At 40.1% G+C, this 13,480-nt stretch overlaps 1 protein-coding gene across 1 annotated transcript in view; it reads right to left on the reverse strand.

Annotated features, from left to right (window-relative positions):
- The window catches only part of LOC124268674 (phosphatidylserine synthase 2-like), a 58,562-nt gene extending 45,249 nt beyond the window's left edge, over positions 1–13,313 (reverse strand). Inside the window, 1 exon segment of the mRNA XM_046703645.1 lies at positions 13,243–13,313. The gene's annotated coding sequence lies outside the window, so the exon portion shown is untranslated.
- Positions 13,314–13,480: the final 167 nt, after the last annotated feature.

The raw sequence follows: 13,480 nt of genomic DNA on the forward strand, positions 1-13,480 counted from the left end.
GGTTCAGGAACTGTGAGACCTGAGGAAATCTAGACTTGCTTCATTTAGGGTTTTAGCATTCCAGGGTGGGCTAGGCTGTAGGGAAAATAATGTGGTTCAGGAACTGTGAGACCTGAGGAAATCTAGACTTGCTTCATTTAGGGCTTTAGCATTGCAGGGTTGGCTAGGCTGTAGGGAAAATAATGTGGTTCAGGGACTGTGTGACCTGAGGAAATCTAGACTTGCTTCATTTAGGGCTTTAGCATTCCAGGGTGGGCTAGGCTGTAGGGAAAATAATGTGGTTCAGGGACTGTGAGACCTGAGGAAATCTAGACTTGCTTCATTTAGGGTTTTAGCATTCCAGGGTGGGCTAGGCTGTAGGGAAAATAATGTGGTTCAGGGACTGTAAGACCTGAGGGAAATCTAGACTTGCTTCATTTAGGGTTTTAGCATTCCAGGGTGGGGCTAGGCTGTAGAAAATAATGTGGTTCAGGAACTGTGAGACCTGAGGAAATCTAGACTTGCTTCATTTAGGGATTTTAGCATTCCAGGGTGGGCTAGGCTGTAGGGAAAATAATGTGGTTCAGGGACTGTGTGACCTGAGGAAATCTAGACTTGCTTCATTAAGGGCTTTAGCATTCCAGGGTGGGCTAGGACTGTAGGAAAATAATGTGGTTCAGGGACTGTGAGACCTGAGGAAATCTAGACTTACTTCATTTAGGGTTTTAGCATTCCAGGGTGGGCTAGGCTGTAGGAAAATAATGTGGTTCAGGAACTGTGAGACCTGAGGAAATCTAGACTTGCTTCATTTAGGGTTTTAGCATTCCAGGGTGGGCTAGGCTGTAGGGAAAATAATGTGGTTCAGGGACTGTGTAACCTGAGGAAATCTAGACTTGCTTCATTTAGGGCTTTAGCATTCCAGGGTGGGCTAGGCTGTAGGGAAAATAATGTGGTTCAGGGACTGTAAGACCTGAGGAAATCTAGACTTGCTTCATTTAGGGTTTTAGCATTCCAGGGTGGGCTAGGCTGTAGGGAAAATAATGTGGTTCAGGGACTGTAAGACCTGAGGAAATCTAGACTTGCTTCATTTAGGGTTTTAGCATTCCAGGGTGGGCTAGGCTGTAGGGAAAATAATGTGGTTCAGGAACTGTGAGACCTGAGGAAATCTAGACTTGCTTCATTTAGGGTTTTAGCATTCCAGGGTGGGCTAGGCTGTAGGGAAAATAATGTGGTTCAGGGACTGTGAGACCTGAGGAAATCTAGACTTGCTTCATTTAGGGCTTTAGCATTCCAGGGGTGGGCTAGGCTGTAGGGAAAATAATGTGGTTCAGGGACTGTGAGACCTGGAGGAAATCTAGACTTGCTTCATTTAGGGTTTTAGCATTCCAGGGTGGGCTAGGCTGTAGGGAAAATAATGTGGTTCAGGGACTGTGAGACCTGAGGAAATCTAGACTTGCTTCATTTAGGGCTTTAGCATTCCAGGGTGAAGGCTAGGCTGTAGGGAAAATAATGTGGTTCAGGGACTGTGTAGACCTGAGGAAATCTAGACTTGCTTCATTTAGGGCTTTAGCATTCCAGGTGGGGCTAGGCTGTAGGGAAAATAATGTGGTTCAGGGACTGTAAGACCTGAGGAAATCTAGACTTGCTTCATTTAGGGTTTTAGCATTCCAGGGTGGGCTAGGCTGTAGGGAAAATAATGTGGTTCAGGGACTGTAAGACCTGAGGAAATCTAGACTTGCTTCATTTAGGGTTTTAGCATTCCAGGGTGGGCTAGGCTGTAGGGAAAATAATGTGGTTCAGGGACTGTGAGACCTGAGGAAATCTAGACTTGCTTCATTTAGGGCTTTAGCATTCCAGGGTGGGCTAGGCTGTAGGGAAAATAATGTGGTTCAGGGAACTGTAAGACCTGAGGAAATCTGGACTTGCTTCATTTAGGGTTTTAGCATTCCAGGGTGGGCTAGGCTGTAGGGAAAATAATGTGGTTCAGGAACTGTGAGACCTGAGGAAATCTAGACTTGCTTCATTTAGGGCTTTAGCATTCCAGGGTGGGCTAGGCTGTAGGAAAATAATGTGGTTCAGGGACTGTGAGGACCTGGAGAAATCTAGACTTGCTTCATTTAGGGCTTTAGCATTCCAGGTGGAGGCTAGGCTGTAGGGAAAATAATGTGGTTCAGGGACTGTGAGACCTGAGGAAATCTAGACTTGCTTCATTTAGGGTTTTAGCATTCCAGGGTGGGCCAGGCTGTAGGAAAATAATAATGGTTCAGGGACTGTGAGACCTGAGGAAATCTAGACTTGCTTCATTTAGGGTTTTAGCATTCCAGGGTGGGCTAGGCTGTAGGGAAAATAATGTGGTTCAGGGACTGTGTAACCTGAGGAAATCTAGACTTGCTTCATTTAGGGCTTTAGCATTCCAGGGGTGGGCTAGGCTGTAGGGAAAATAATGTGGTTCAGGGACTGTGAGACCTGAGGAAATCTAGACTTGCTTCATTTAGGGTTTTAGCATTCCAGGGTGGGCTAGGCTGTAGGGAAAATAATGTGGTTCAGGGACTGTGAGACCTGAGGAAATCTAGACTTGCTTCATTTAGGGCTTTAGCATTCCAGGGTGGGCTAGGCTGTAGGAAAATAATGTGGTTCAGGGACTGTGAGACCTGAGGAAATCTAGACTTGCTTCATTTAGGGTTTTTAGCATTCCAGGCAGTGGGCTAGGCTGTAGGGAAAATAATGGTTCAGGGACTGCAGACCTGAGGAAATCTAGACTTGCTTCATTTAGGGCTTTAGCATTCCAGGGTGGGCTAGCTGTAGGGAAAATAATAATGGTTCAGGAACTGTGAGACCTGAGGAAATCTAGACTTGCTTCATTTAGGGCCAGCATTCCAGGGTGGGCTAGGCTGTAGGGAAAATAATGTGGTTCAGGGACTGTGAGACCTGAGGAAATCTAGACTTGCTTCATTTAGGGCTTTAGCATTCCAGGGTGGGCTAGGCTGTAGGGAAAATAATGTGGTTCAGGGACTGTGAGACCTGAGGAAATCTAGACTTGCTTCATTTAGGGTTTTAGCATTCCAGGGAGGGCTAGGCTGTAGGGAAAATAATGTGGTTCAGGGACTGTGAGACCTGAGGAAATCTAGACTTGCTTCATTTAGGGTTTTAGCATTCCAGGGTGGGCTAGGCTGTAGGGAAAATAATGTGGTTCAGGGACTGTGAGACCTGAGGAAATCTAGACTTGCTTCATTTAGGGTTTTAGCATTGCAGACAGGGCTAGGCTGTAGGGAAAATAATGTGGTTCAGGGACAGTGAGACCTGAGGAAATCTAGACTTGCTTCATTTAGGGTTTTAGCATTCCAGATAGGGCTAGGCTGTAGGGAAAATAATGTCGTTCAGGGACTGATTTTGATAGAAACAAATAATTGACTTTATATATTGAATAGGAGCCCCAATGAGATGGGAGATTTACACCCAGTGAGATGGGAGATTAGGCAGAGAATGCTGAGGGAATCTGGATTTGCTAATGTTTCAGGAACCAGGCAGACTACCCCAGCACCCCATGTCACTGCACATTTACCAGAGACTGTGATAAAGAAGACTAATGTTTCAACCACTAGACTACCCCAGCACCCCATGTCACTGCACATTTACCAGAGACTGTGATAAAGACTAATGTTTCAACCACTAGACTACCCCAGCACCCCATGTCACTGCACATTTACCAGAGACTGTGATAAAGACTAATGTTTCAACCACTAGACTACCCCAGCACCCCATGTCACTGCACATTTACCAGAGACTGTGATAAAGACTAATGTTTCAACCACTAGACTACCCCAGCACCCCATGTCACTGCACATTTACCAGAGACTGTGATAAAGACTAATGTTTCAACCACTAGACTACCCCAGCACCCCATGTCACTGCACATTTACCAGAGACTGTGATAAAGACTAATGTTTCAACCACTAGACTACCCAGGGCTCCATTGTACAAAGCTAACGTAAAGCTAAGGTGACCATAACTCTGATGTTTTAATATGAACGTGCTACAATTGGAGCACTAGGAATGTCCTTATTAACAGGCAACCACTCTAAATATTGCTCTCCCTCCACTAGCCCATCTATTGACCTAAGTAATCAAGCCATATACTGATAACATGGTGACAACGTTCCAACAAGTTACTAGCATTAAAGGGTTAACCAGTGCAGCCACCACCTCTACTAGAAACACCTGCACTGATGTAAGCAATGATATATCAACACCGTCACATTCAAAGTATATTATGCAAGCATGATAAAGCAGTTTTCCACCACGTACGACCATTAGTGCCGAATATTATAATCATAAACAACATGATGGCCACCAATGGTCTATTAAACCAAACAATGACACATGTGTGTGTCAGATCGCTGCTTATATCAGTATACATTTCAGTACAAAGTAAACTTACATGAAACATGGATGTCTGATTACAGCAAGCATGCAGCTTGTAATCCAGCGGTGGACGGGGATCAATTTCAACCCTCAGGTAGTATATGGGTTGTGTTTTTATGGCTTATTGACTGCACTCTGCAATGTCCCCTCTCTCCGTCTAATACACTTAGTTATTTTATGGCCCCAATGATATCATGGTCTACTTTCAAAAGGATTGCAACCCCACCCTAGTTTGTCTCAGATCCATGTACCATATTATTATTATAGTTTTATTGTAATGCAATAATCCTAAAAGAAGCAAGTCTAAGTTCAGAATCTCCATCTCTTATCTTCTGTAGCTAAAATGGAGTTGTTTGTCTGTCAAAATAATATAGTTTCAGGGACTCCCTGTTAGTCTACGACCCGTGAAGATCCGGTTAGAATACTGATCTTCAGTAACCCATGCTTGTCGTAAGAGGCGACTAACAGGATCAGTAGGTTAGGCTCGCTGACTTGGTTGACACATGTCATCAGTTCCCAATTGCGCAGATCGATGCTCATGCTGTTGATCACTGGATTGTCTGATCCAGACTCGATTATTTACAGACCGCCGCCATAAAGCTGGAATATTGCTGAGTGCTGCGTAAAACTAAACTCACTCACTCACTATTAGTCTACACTCTTGACCAACATATCCCATGAATCTTGACTTATTGAGTGTCCTCAACCACCCTAAACTTAGCACTGAAAATACCACTCAACACCCTAGACTAAAGCTTAGTCTCTAAATATATATATATAATTTTGACAGAAACAAATCTAGACTTGGTTCATTACAGATTTAGCACTCCAGAAAGTGCTGTGCAATGGGAAAATAGTGGAAATTAATCCAGTTGTCGGTCGCATTGCATAAGGTCAGCATAGCTTATTAACATATGTGCAGCTTTATTGCCATGAACTTCATGGTAAGATGAAAAATCATTACATATTAATGTTGCAACAGTTAGGTGGTATACTCTAGATGTAGGCTGGCTCTTTCATGACCGAGGAAATATAGTACATACTGTCTTCAGTAAAGATTAGTAAGTGGACGGTGCCTGTTATGAACATATGTGAAAAGTTATAGACAGAGAAGGTCCGAAAATCCAAATGCTGGAACAGCATTCACAATCCTCCGTCTGTTAGATTTTAGAAATTAGAAAGCTGACCTTGTGTCTAATCAGTTTACTAAATGAAAAAGTTTTTTACGTACTGAGTTAGTTTGGTGTAACCATGGTAACAGAATTCCAGTTACATCATGGTGTATCGGCTTAATGATGGAGAAAGTCTGAGTGATGCTTCAGTGGTTGGTTGTTGTTGTTTTTTACGTCGCACTCAGCAATATTCCAGTTTTATTGCAGAGGTCTGTAAATAATAGAGTCTGGACTAGACAATCAATCATTAATAGCACAAGCATCGATCTACACAAATGAGATACAATGACATGTGTCAACCAAATCAGCGTGCCTGACCACCCAATCCTGTTAGTCCCCTCTTACAACAAGCATGGGATGCTGAAGACCAATTCTAACCTGGAACTTTACGGGTCACTTCAGTGAACCTTATGAGTACCAATATGGCATGGACAAACCTAAAAACAGAACTGGGGCAAACCAGGATTTAAACCAATGATCACAGGTTTCACAACTCAGCAAATTGCAGTGCCTTCTAAAACTGGGCCACCTTATCCCTCTTTGAAACTGTGCATGTTTTGAGATGAACATCAAAAATGGTAAATAAAGACAATATTTTCTGATTGGTTTTCAGAAACTACAAATATGAAATATTCATAGCTATACACATTATACACTGCCTGCTTGTTTTAAAGTCAGTGAGTGAGTGAGTGAATATAGTTTTACACCGCTTTTTTAGCAATATTCCAGCAATATCACAGCGGGGGACATCAGAAATGGGCTTCACACATTGTACCCATGTGGGGAATCGAACCCGGGCCTTCGGCGTGACTGACGAGCGAACGCTTTAACCACTAGGCTACCCCACCGCCCCCAGTGAGTGAGTGAGTGAGTTTAGTTTTACACCGCTTTCAGCAATATTCCAGCAATAACATGGCGGGGGACACCAGAAATGGGCTTCACACATTGTACCCATGTGGGGAATCGAACCCGGGCCTTCGGCGTGACGAGCGAACGCTTTAACCACTAGGCTACCCCACCGCCCCCAGTGAGTGAGTGAGTGAGTTTAGTTTTACACCGCCAGCAATATTCAGCAATATTCCAGCAATAACATACATTGCATGTGGGGTCAGAAATGGGCTTCACACATTGTCCCATATTTAAAGTCAGTACCAGTACCATACATCCTAGTACATGATCCTAAGCTCCGGGCTCCTGCCATTGGAGAATTTATACACTTCTAATCAATTACTTGAGTAGTGATGGTTTTCTATGGGTATTCAGTAAATGTATTTCATTCCCAGGGATTCAGTATTTAAGATTTTGAAAACCTATGAGAGATGTTTTTTCATGACATTTTTCTGTTTGATACTCTGTTTCAGTGAGTGAGTGAGTTTAGTTTTACCCTATTTTTAGCAATATTCCAGCAATAACACTGCAGGGGACACCAGAAATGGGCTTCACACATTGTACCCATGTTGGGAATCGAACCCGGGTCTTTGGCGTGACGAATGAACAGTTTAACCACTAGACTATCCCACCGCCCTATGCTCTGTTTCAGGTGACTGGGATTTTGCAGTTGTCGATGTAATGACCAAGTACGGTATGTCACACTTGGTAGAAGCTAGGGCAGCAATACAAGTCTAAGCCTGGTTTAGGCCAGACCAATTTTATTTCTTGTTTTACGGATCCGCCGGTTGTATTTTTTCCAGAGTAAGAAACAAAATAAAAGTTAATTTTTCCCGCTCAAAAAATAAAATCTTGTTTTATTGGTCAAACATGTAAATTTACAAGATATTGTTTTTAGATTGTTTTGCCCCATATACACTTCATAATTGCCAAAAGTAAGAAAATACTTTTAGTATTTTTTTTGTATTTTTTTTCTTCCTGCCTTTAGGTTTTCTGAGGACAAAAATCTGTAAAACAAGAAATAAAATTGGTCTGTTATAGCAGTTTTTTGCATAATTCACCACAGTAGAGATCATGTTGACATGTCTGCATTCAATCAATCAGTAAACAAAGATCTGTAAAGACACGCGAGCAAGCAAGCTGAAAGGTCTACGCACAGTGTCGCTATTTTGATAATTCTTTCATGCAAGCAACTCAGATTTAATTAGGTCATGGTGATTTATTCTGAGTAACTTATTTAAATATGCAACAAACTTGTTTTGTATGCTGTCTGAATAAGTGCACACTAAACAATAAACCTGTTCTGTTGTTATGGCAATGAAACTACCCTGTGACAAAATATTTTCTCAGACAGTGCATCACCCATTCACAGCTCTCTACTAGGTATACAGCAGTGTTGGGAATTGGTTGAAATCTCTTAATTGATGATTGGTTCATTACCAGCTGAGGCCAGACCAATTTTATTTCTTGTTTTACGGATCCGCCTGTCCTTTTTTCAAGGATAAGAAAAAAAATAAAAATTAATTTTACCCGTTCAAAAAATAAAATCCTAATGTTTTTATTGGCCAAAAATGTAAACATACAAGAAATATTTTTAGACTGTTTTTTTCCCCATATACACTTCATAAATTGCCAAAAGTAACATACTTTGAGTATTTAGAATGAACATCACTTTGACTTGTAGACTTTATTTTTTCTATTTTTTTCCCTCCTGCCTTTTCTGAGGACAAAACTCCGTAAAACAAGAAATAAAATTGGTCTGGCCTAATCATCGAAATCAATTGGGTAGCATCAATTTTCAGATTTTCCTGTTCAGGTTGTTTTTGCAGATAAGTATAAAGTAAAAACATGTGGTTCTCTGTTGTTTTTTTAATTTAGAAACTGAGCAAATTGCATTTGCAAATTTCATATCCACTGTAAAATGATGCAACTTGCTACTTTAAAGTGATGACAAATATATCATGAACATAAACTTGCAAGTCTTCAAGAAACATTCGGTCAGACTTGTCAGTAAGTGAAGTGAGTTTTCTGAGAATTAAACACGTTTTCAAGCCCTGACAACTTCTAAGATATGTTCCATCGTCAAGTGTTTCAAACACTAAATCAGTAGTTCTAAAATCGATTGTGTTCAAATTAGATCGATTGCTTGGTCATTTGGTCATTGCGACCAACCTTGGCTTATTTCAATTAATCGGAAGAATACTAGTTTACAGCACATTTTTGTCAGTGTCATCTGTATAGAAAAAGGTTTATAAATAAGAACCCTTCAACTTGTCCAACATATGGACCATAAAATCGTAAACTGAAACATCAAATTTAGCGCTGAAAATTAGAGCTGTGACGATATATTGTAGTATCGATAATCGTGATACTTTATCTGACGATAAATATATTGATACTTTTTTTCGTATCGTGATATGTATCATTGACCTTAAAATTATTAATTTTCACCAGAAATTGGCGATTATGTCAAAATTTACACTGTTACTTGCTACCAAAATATACATTTTGAAAGAAAATAACTAAAGATAGCATATCGTGATATGCATCAAATCAAATCGTATCGTTCCAAGATATCGCAACATGTATCATATCATGAAATTTCTGTATCGTCACACCCCTACTGAAAATATACTTTTGAACCCACAGATCCTTCACATAGTCCTTCACAACACAAAATTATTGAATATATGTTCTGCATGAATACCAGCACTAACTGAGAATAATACATACACCATGTGGACACGCAGCTTGACACGCTTGAAAAACATTCTCATGATTGTTGAAAGCATAATGAAAAGTACATGCAAAGCATACCTAGACATTCTTGCACAATGAAGTCAGGCTAACTAGGAAAATAAATACCATAAGCACAATTATGGGTTTTTTCAACAAAACATCTTATGCTGTGAACAAAGGCAATTCATAACTTTGTCCTTTCTGAATAGAAAGTTTCTGGTCACAGCGATATATTCAGCTTTAAAATAAACCAAGCTAACTGGTTCGAGAGTACAGTGAAGCCCCGTTAGTCCGGACTCCGATAATCCGGATGTCTCGCCTCCCGGGCGATTTCAGCTTGTTACCAATCTATGCCTATATAATTTGCCTCGATAATCCGGAAATTCGGTTTCCGGAACCGGACAGTAAGTAGCTGTCACCAATCAGCAAAATAAACAGTAAATTGCTTCAAAGTCCGGACGCTGTAAGTCGTGTTCACGAACCGTAACAACACCGCCCGGCGATGTTTACTTAAATAACTGGCCAACTGGGTTGTTGTTTTAGTTAGACATAAAAAGCTCCCGACTGAAGATACTGTACATTTTCACTTTGATTGACACCACAAAACAAAGGCGTGGATGACAAGTGAGCTGTTTTGTGATTGGTTAATGTACTTTGACAGACAGATCCGGTCCGTGGACTAAAAAGTGATTTTGCTTTACGACAATGCTGCAAGTCACAAGTGTGCTTCGCTAACTTTGCGAAATGTGACCAAATACCACGTCTCATATTCAACCGATGGATGCAGGAATAATTCGGACATTCAAGGCATACTACAATAGATCGCTTGTTAGACATTACCTCACCTGTGCTGAGGAAGGACGTGATCAGACACGTCGGATCAACATGCGGATGTCACTCGGTAAAATTATTGATGTGATGAATTAAGCTTTACATTAAATGCTTATTTGTTTTATCCAGATTCGTGTCGTTTTTGTAATTCTTAGGGAAGCAACTTGGGTCTTGATTCAGTAGTCCGGACTATTCGGAATCCGGACGAATTTACTGAGAAACGCAACCGTCCGGATTAACGAGGCTTCACTGTATACTACACATGATGGAACAATGGCAGCCTTGTCAAAGGAGACAACAATATATTTTTTTCTGAGCAATATCACAGGCAGTGCAAAGTCATAATAAGTGAGTGAATAAAGTTTTACGCTGCTTTTAGCAACATTCCAGCAACATCACGGCAGGGGACACCAGAAATGGGCTTCACACATTGTACCCATGTGGGGAATCAAACCCGGGCTTTTGGCGTGACGAGCATCATAATAAGTATAAGCTTAGGTGTGTGTGTACTGCTTGCTATTCATCTATAAGCTTGTTTAACAGGACTCAGAGAAAGCTGCCTGGACTGTTATATTTCCACACGACCTTTTGTTACAGCTGTCACCTAAAACACTGAATAGAATCAGACATTATTCGTAACTATCTAGTAGCTGTCTACTGTCTTTCAGAGCTCCAGATAAGATTTAGCTCATGTGGGTACTGTACCCACTGTATTTTTTTTGAGTGGGTATTATGAATGTTGAGTGGGTATTTCATTTTCCGTTACCCACTGCTTTCAAATATGTGCGTATTTCAGTCATTTTATTCACCTAAGTATTATGTGACTTAGTAAGTTTACTAAGCAGGTATGTTCTGCCTTATGTCATACCTAATCAAAACCAACTTAAATATAATGGAAATGATTTCATAAAAAATCCCTCATCCTATACTGACAGTACAACACTTGTCCTATACAAACAGTACAACTTGATAGCAATCGATGTCTTTTTCATTACGCAAGCGATTATTATAAATATATTCCGTACGCATTTGTTTTAACGTTTCTGCGTATCTAACATTTTAAATGCGTAATTGGTACGCAACAATTATTTTTCAATGCGTAATTAGGAAATTTTCTATGCGTATTTTACCTGGATACGCAGCTTATCCGGGCCTCTGGTCTTTAGACGATTACATTTGCAACTTGTGAAGCACATTCTTCCTGAAAGGAAATGAATGTCAATCTAACAGCTACATAATGTCCATGTCGTTTGGAAGTGGATCCGTCAAATATAGATCAGAAAATGAGTCAGATGTGGGAATACACGGGGTGAGTATGTATGATACATATTGCACCACTCACTATGATACATACTGCACCCACAACAATACATACTGCACCTGCAACGATACATATTGCACCCACGATACATATTGCACCCGCAACGATACATATTGCACCCACAATGATACATATTGCACCCGCGACGATACATATTGCACCGCGAAACGATACATATTGCACCCACTACAATCCATATTACAGCCACTATGATACGTGTTCACCCACTAACACTGAAATGTGATGACATCACTCTGGAATACAATGATCCTTCATGCTTACATGATAACTGAATTCACCTTTTTTTATAACCTAATATGTCAACCATATTTCAGAAATTAACCAACTCATGTCATGTATCTATCAACCTCAGCGGTATCTTGTCATCACATTTCTATGTAGAAAAACAGTATTTTAGGAGCTCACAATGACATTTGAGTGAGTCGGGTTTAACACCACTTTTAGCAATATTCCATCAAACAATTAAACCACTAGGCTATCCCACCACCCATGCCAAAACAAGAACAGATCACCTATAACCGAACGGCAGGGGTGGAAATAACTTTAAAATTGCTAGTGTACTCCGGTACAGTGGCACATGTAAAATCACTTGCCCTGATCATTTTTCAACTATACCGGCCATTTTCTTGTTGATTTTTTAAATAAACAACATAACTAACATTGGAATATCAACTGGACACCGGTACAGGGTGATATACAAATTTGCTTGCCCGACAGAAAAAAACACTGGACTCGGGCATCGGGCAATGGGTTATTGCCACCCCTGAGTGTGATGCAATACCTACCAGCCATGACAGATTCACTCTGGCCAAGTTCTGATAATGTTCCCTAACTTGTTGTGAGTAGTATAGTAAACTATGGCTACAAGAAATGCAAACGGACCCCTAATTTTAGTTTGTTATAACCATAGTTTGGTACACTTTTTGTCATACAGCAAATGATAGGAAGAAAAGAAACCCACTCATTATATCCTTCAGCTCATTATAAGAGTATTCTGGATTAACATAGTTTACTGTATGTACAATACACAGAGAATTACACTCAACTCAAAACTTAAAACTTCACCATGATAAAATGCTTGATACAGCGAGAGTAAGCATCACCAGAATGATGTTGGAAAGCATATAAATTAATCTTTTGACTGGTTTACTCTTTGTTCATACATTCTGGGTTGACAAGAAGACCCTTCGATGCCCGGTTGACTTTTAAGTCCTTCTAATGTGTTTGTCCTGTGAGTATTCATTTTTTGATTGATGTAGGTTTATGAACAAGTTGGAAAATTCCAGTTTCTTGTATACAGAATCAATGATTACAGTATGCATATGTTGTAACATGTAAAATCAACCTTTTGAAAATTCTAAAAAAAGTTGATTTTGTGTTCAATGAAAATTGAAGCCAACTGAAAGTATGATTATTATTAGTCCAGCATATAACTAGACGACTTTGCACTATACCAAGGTGTGCTCGATGTAGGCCTTGGCTGGAATAAGAGTTTATTCATATGAACTAGATTATTATAACAATCGTTACACATGGGTAGCACAAATGTAACGCGTACCATCAAATATGTCAAACTTATCAACAACAACCTGTTGCAGAGTTATTGACCGAGATAGTCGGAGATCTGCTATGTGGTACAACATACTGAACAAATGCCATTCAATATTCATACGCAGTACATTCCAGAGGGACCTGTTAAAATTACAAATCAAACGGTCAATATATCAACACAGGTTGATAAATGCGTTGACAGTTACCTGAGCGAACTAAAGTCAAACCATACTATAATCTGAATAAATATGTTGTACGTGTCAAGAGCAAATTTCCCACAAAAATATAAACTTTTCTATATACGAGTTGTTAACTTACAAACAGATTCCACTATTCCCAAGACGAAGATAGGCGGACCCCAAAACATGCGTCCAACTGCTGACTGTCGCTCAGCACAGGTGTCTATACAATTACCAACCAAAACCAAGCAACAGAAATTGTTTACTTTTATAAATACACTCAAACATCTTTGACGAGATGCACAAAATAAACATTTGTATCATGTATGAATGCGTTCTTACACTAAAATAATTATCAATGGGTGGTATATAATCTA

The sequence above is a fragment of the Haliotis rubra genome, unplaced genomic scaffold (assembly GCF_003918875.1).
Source record: "Haliotis rubra isolate DU_JTF1 unplaced genomic scaffold, ASM391887v1 Scf14, whole genome shotgun sequence".
In the NCBI taxonomy this organism is placed as follows: domain Eukaryota; kingdom Metazoa; phylum Mollusca; class Gastropoda; order Lepetellida; family Haliotidae; genus Haliotis; species Haliotis rubra.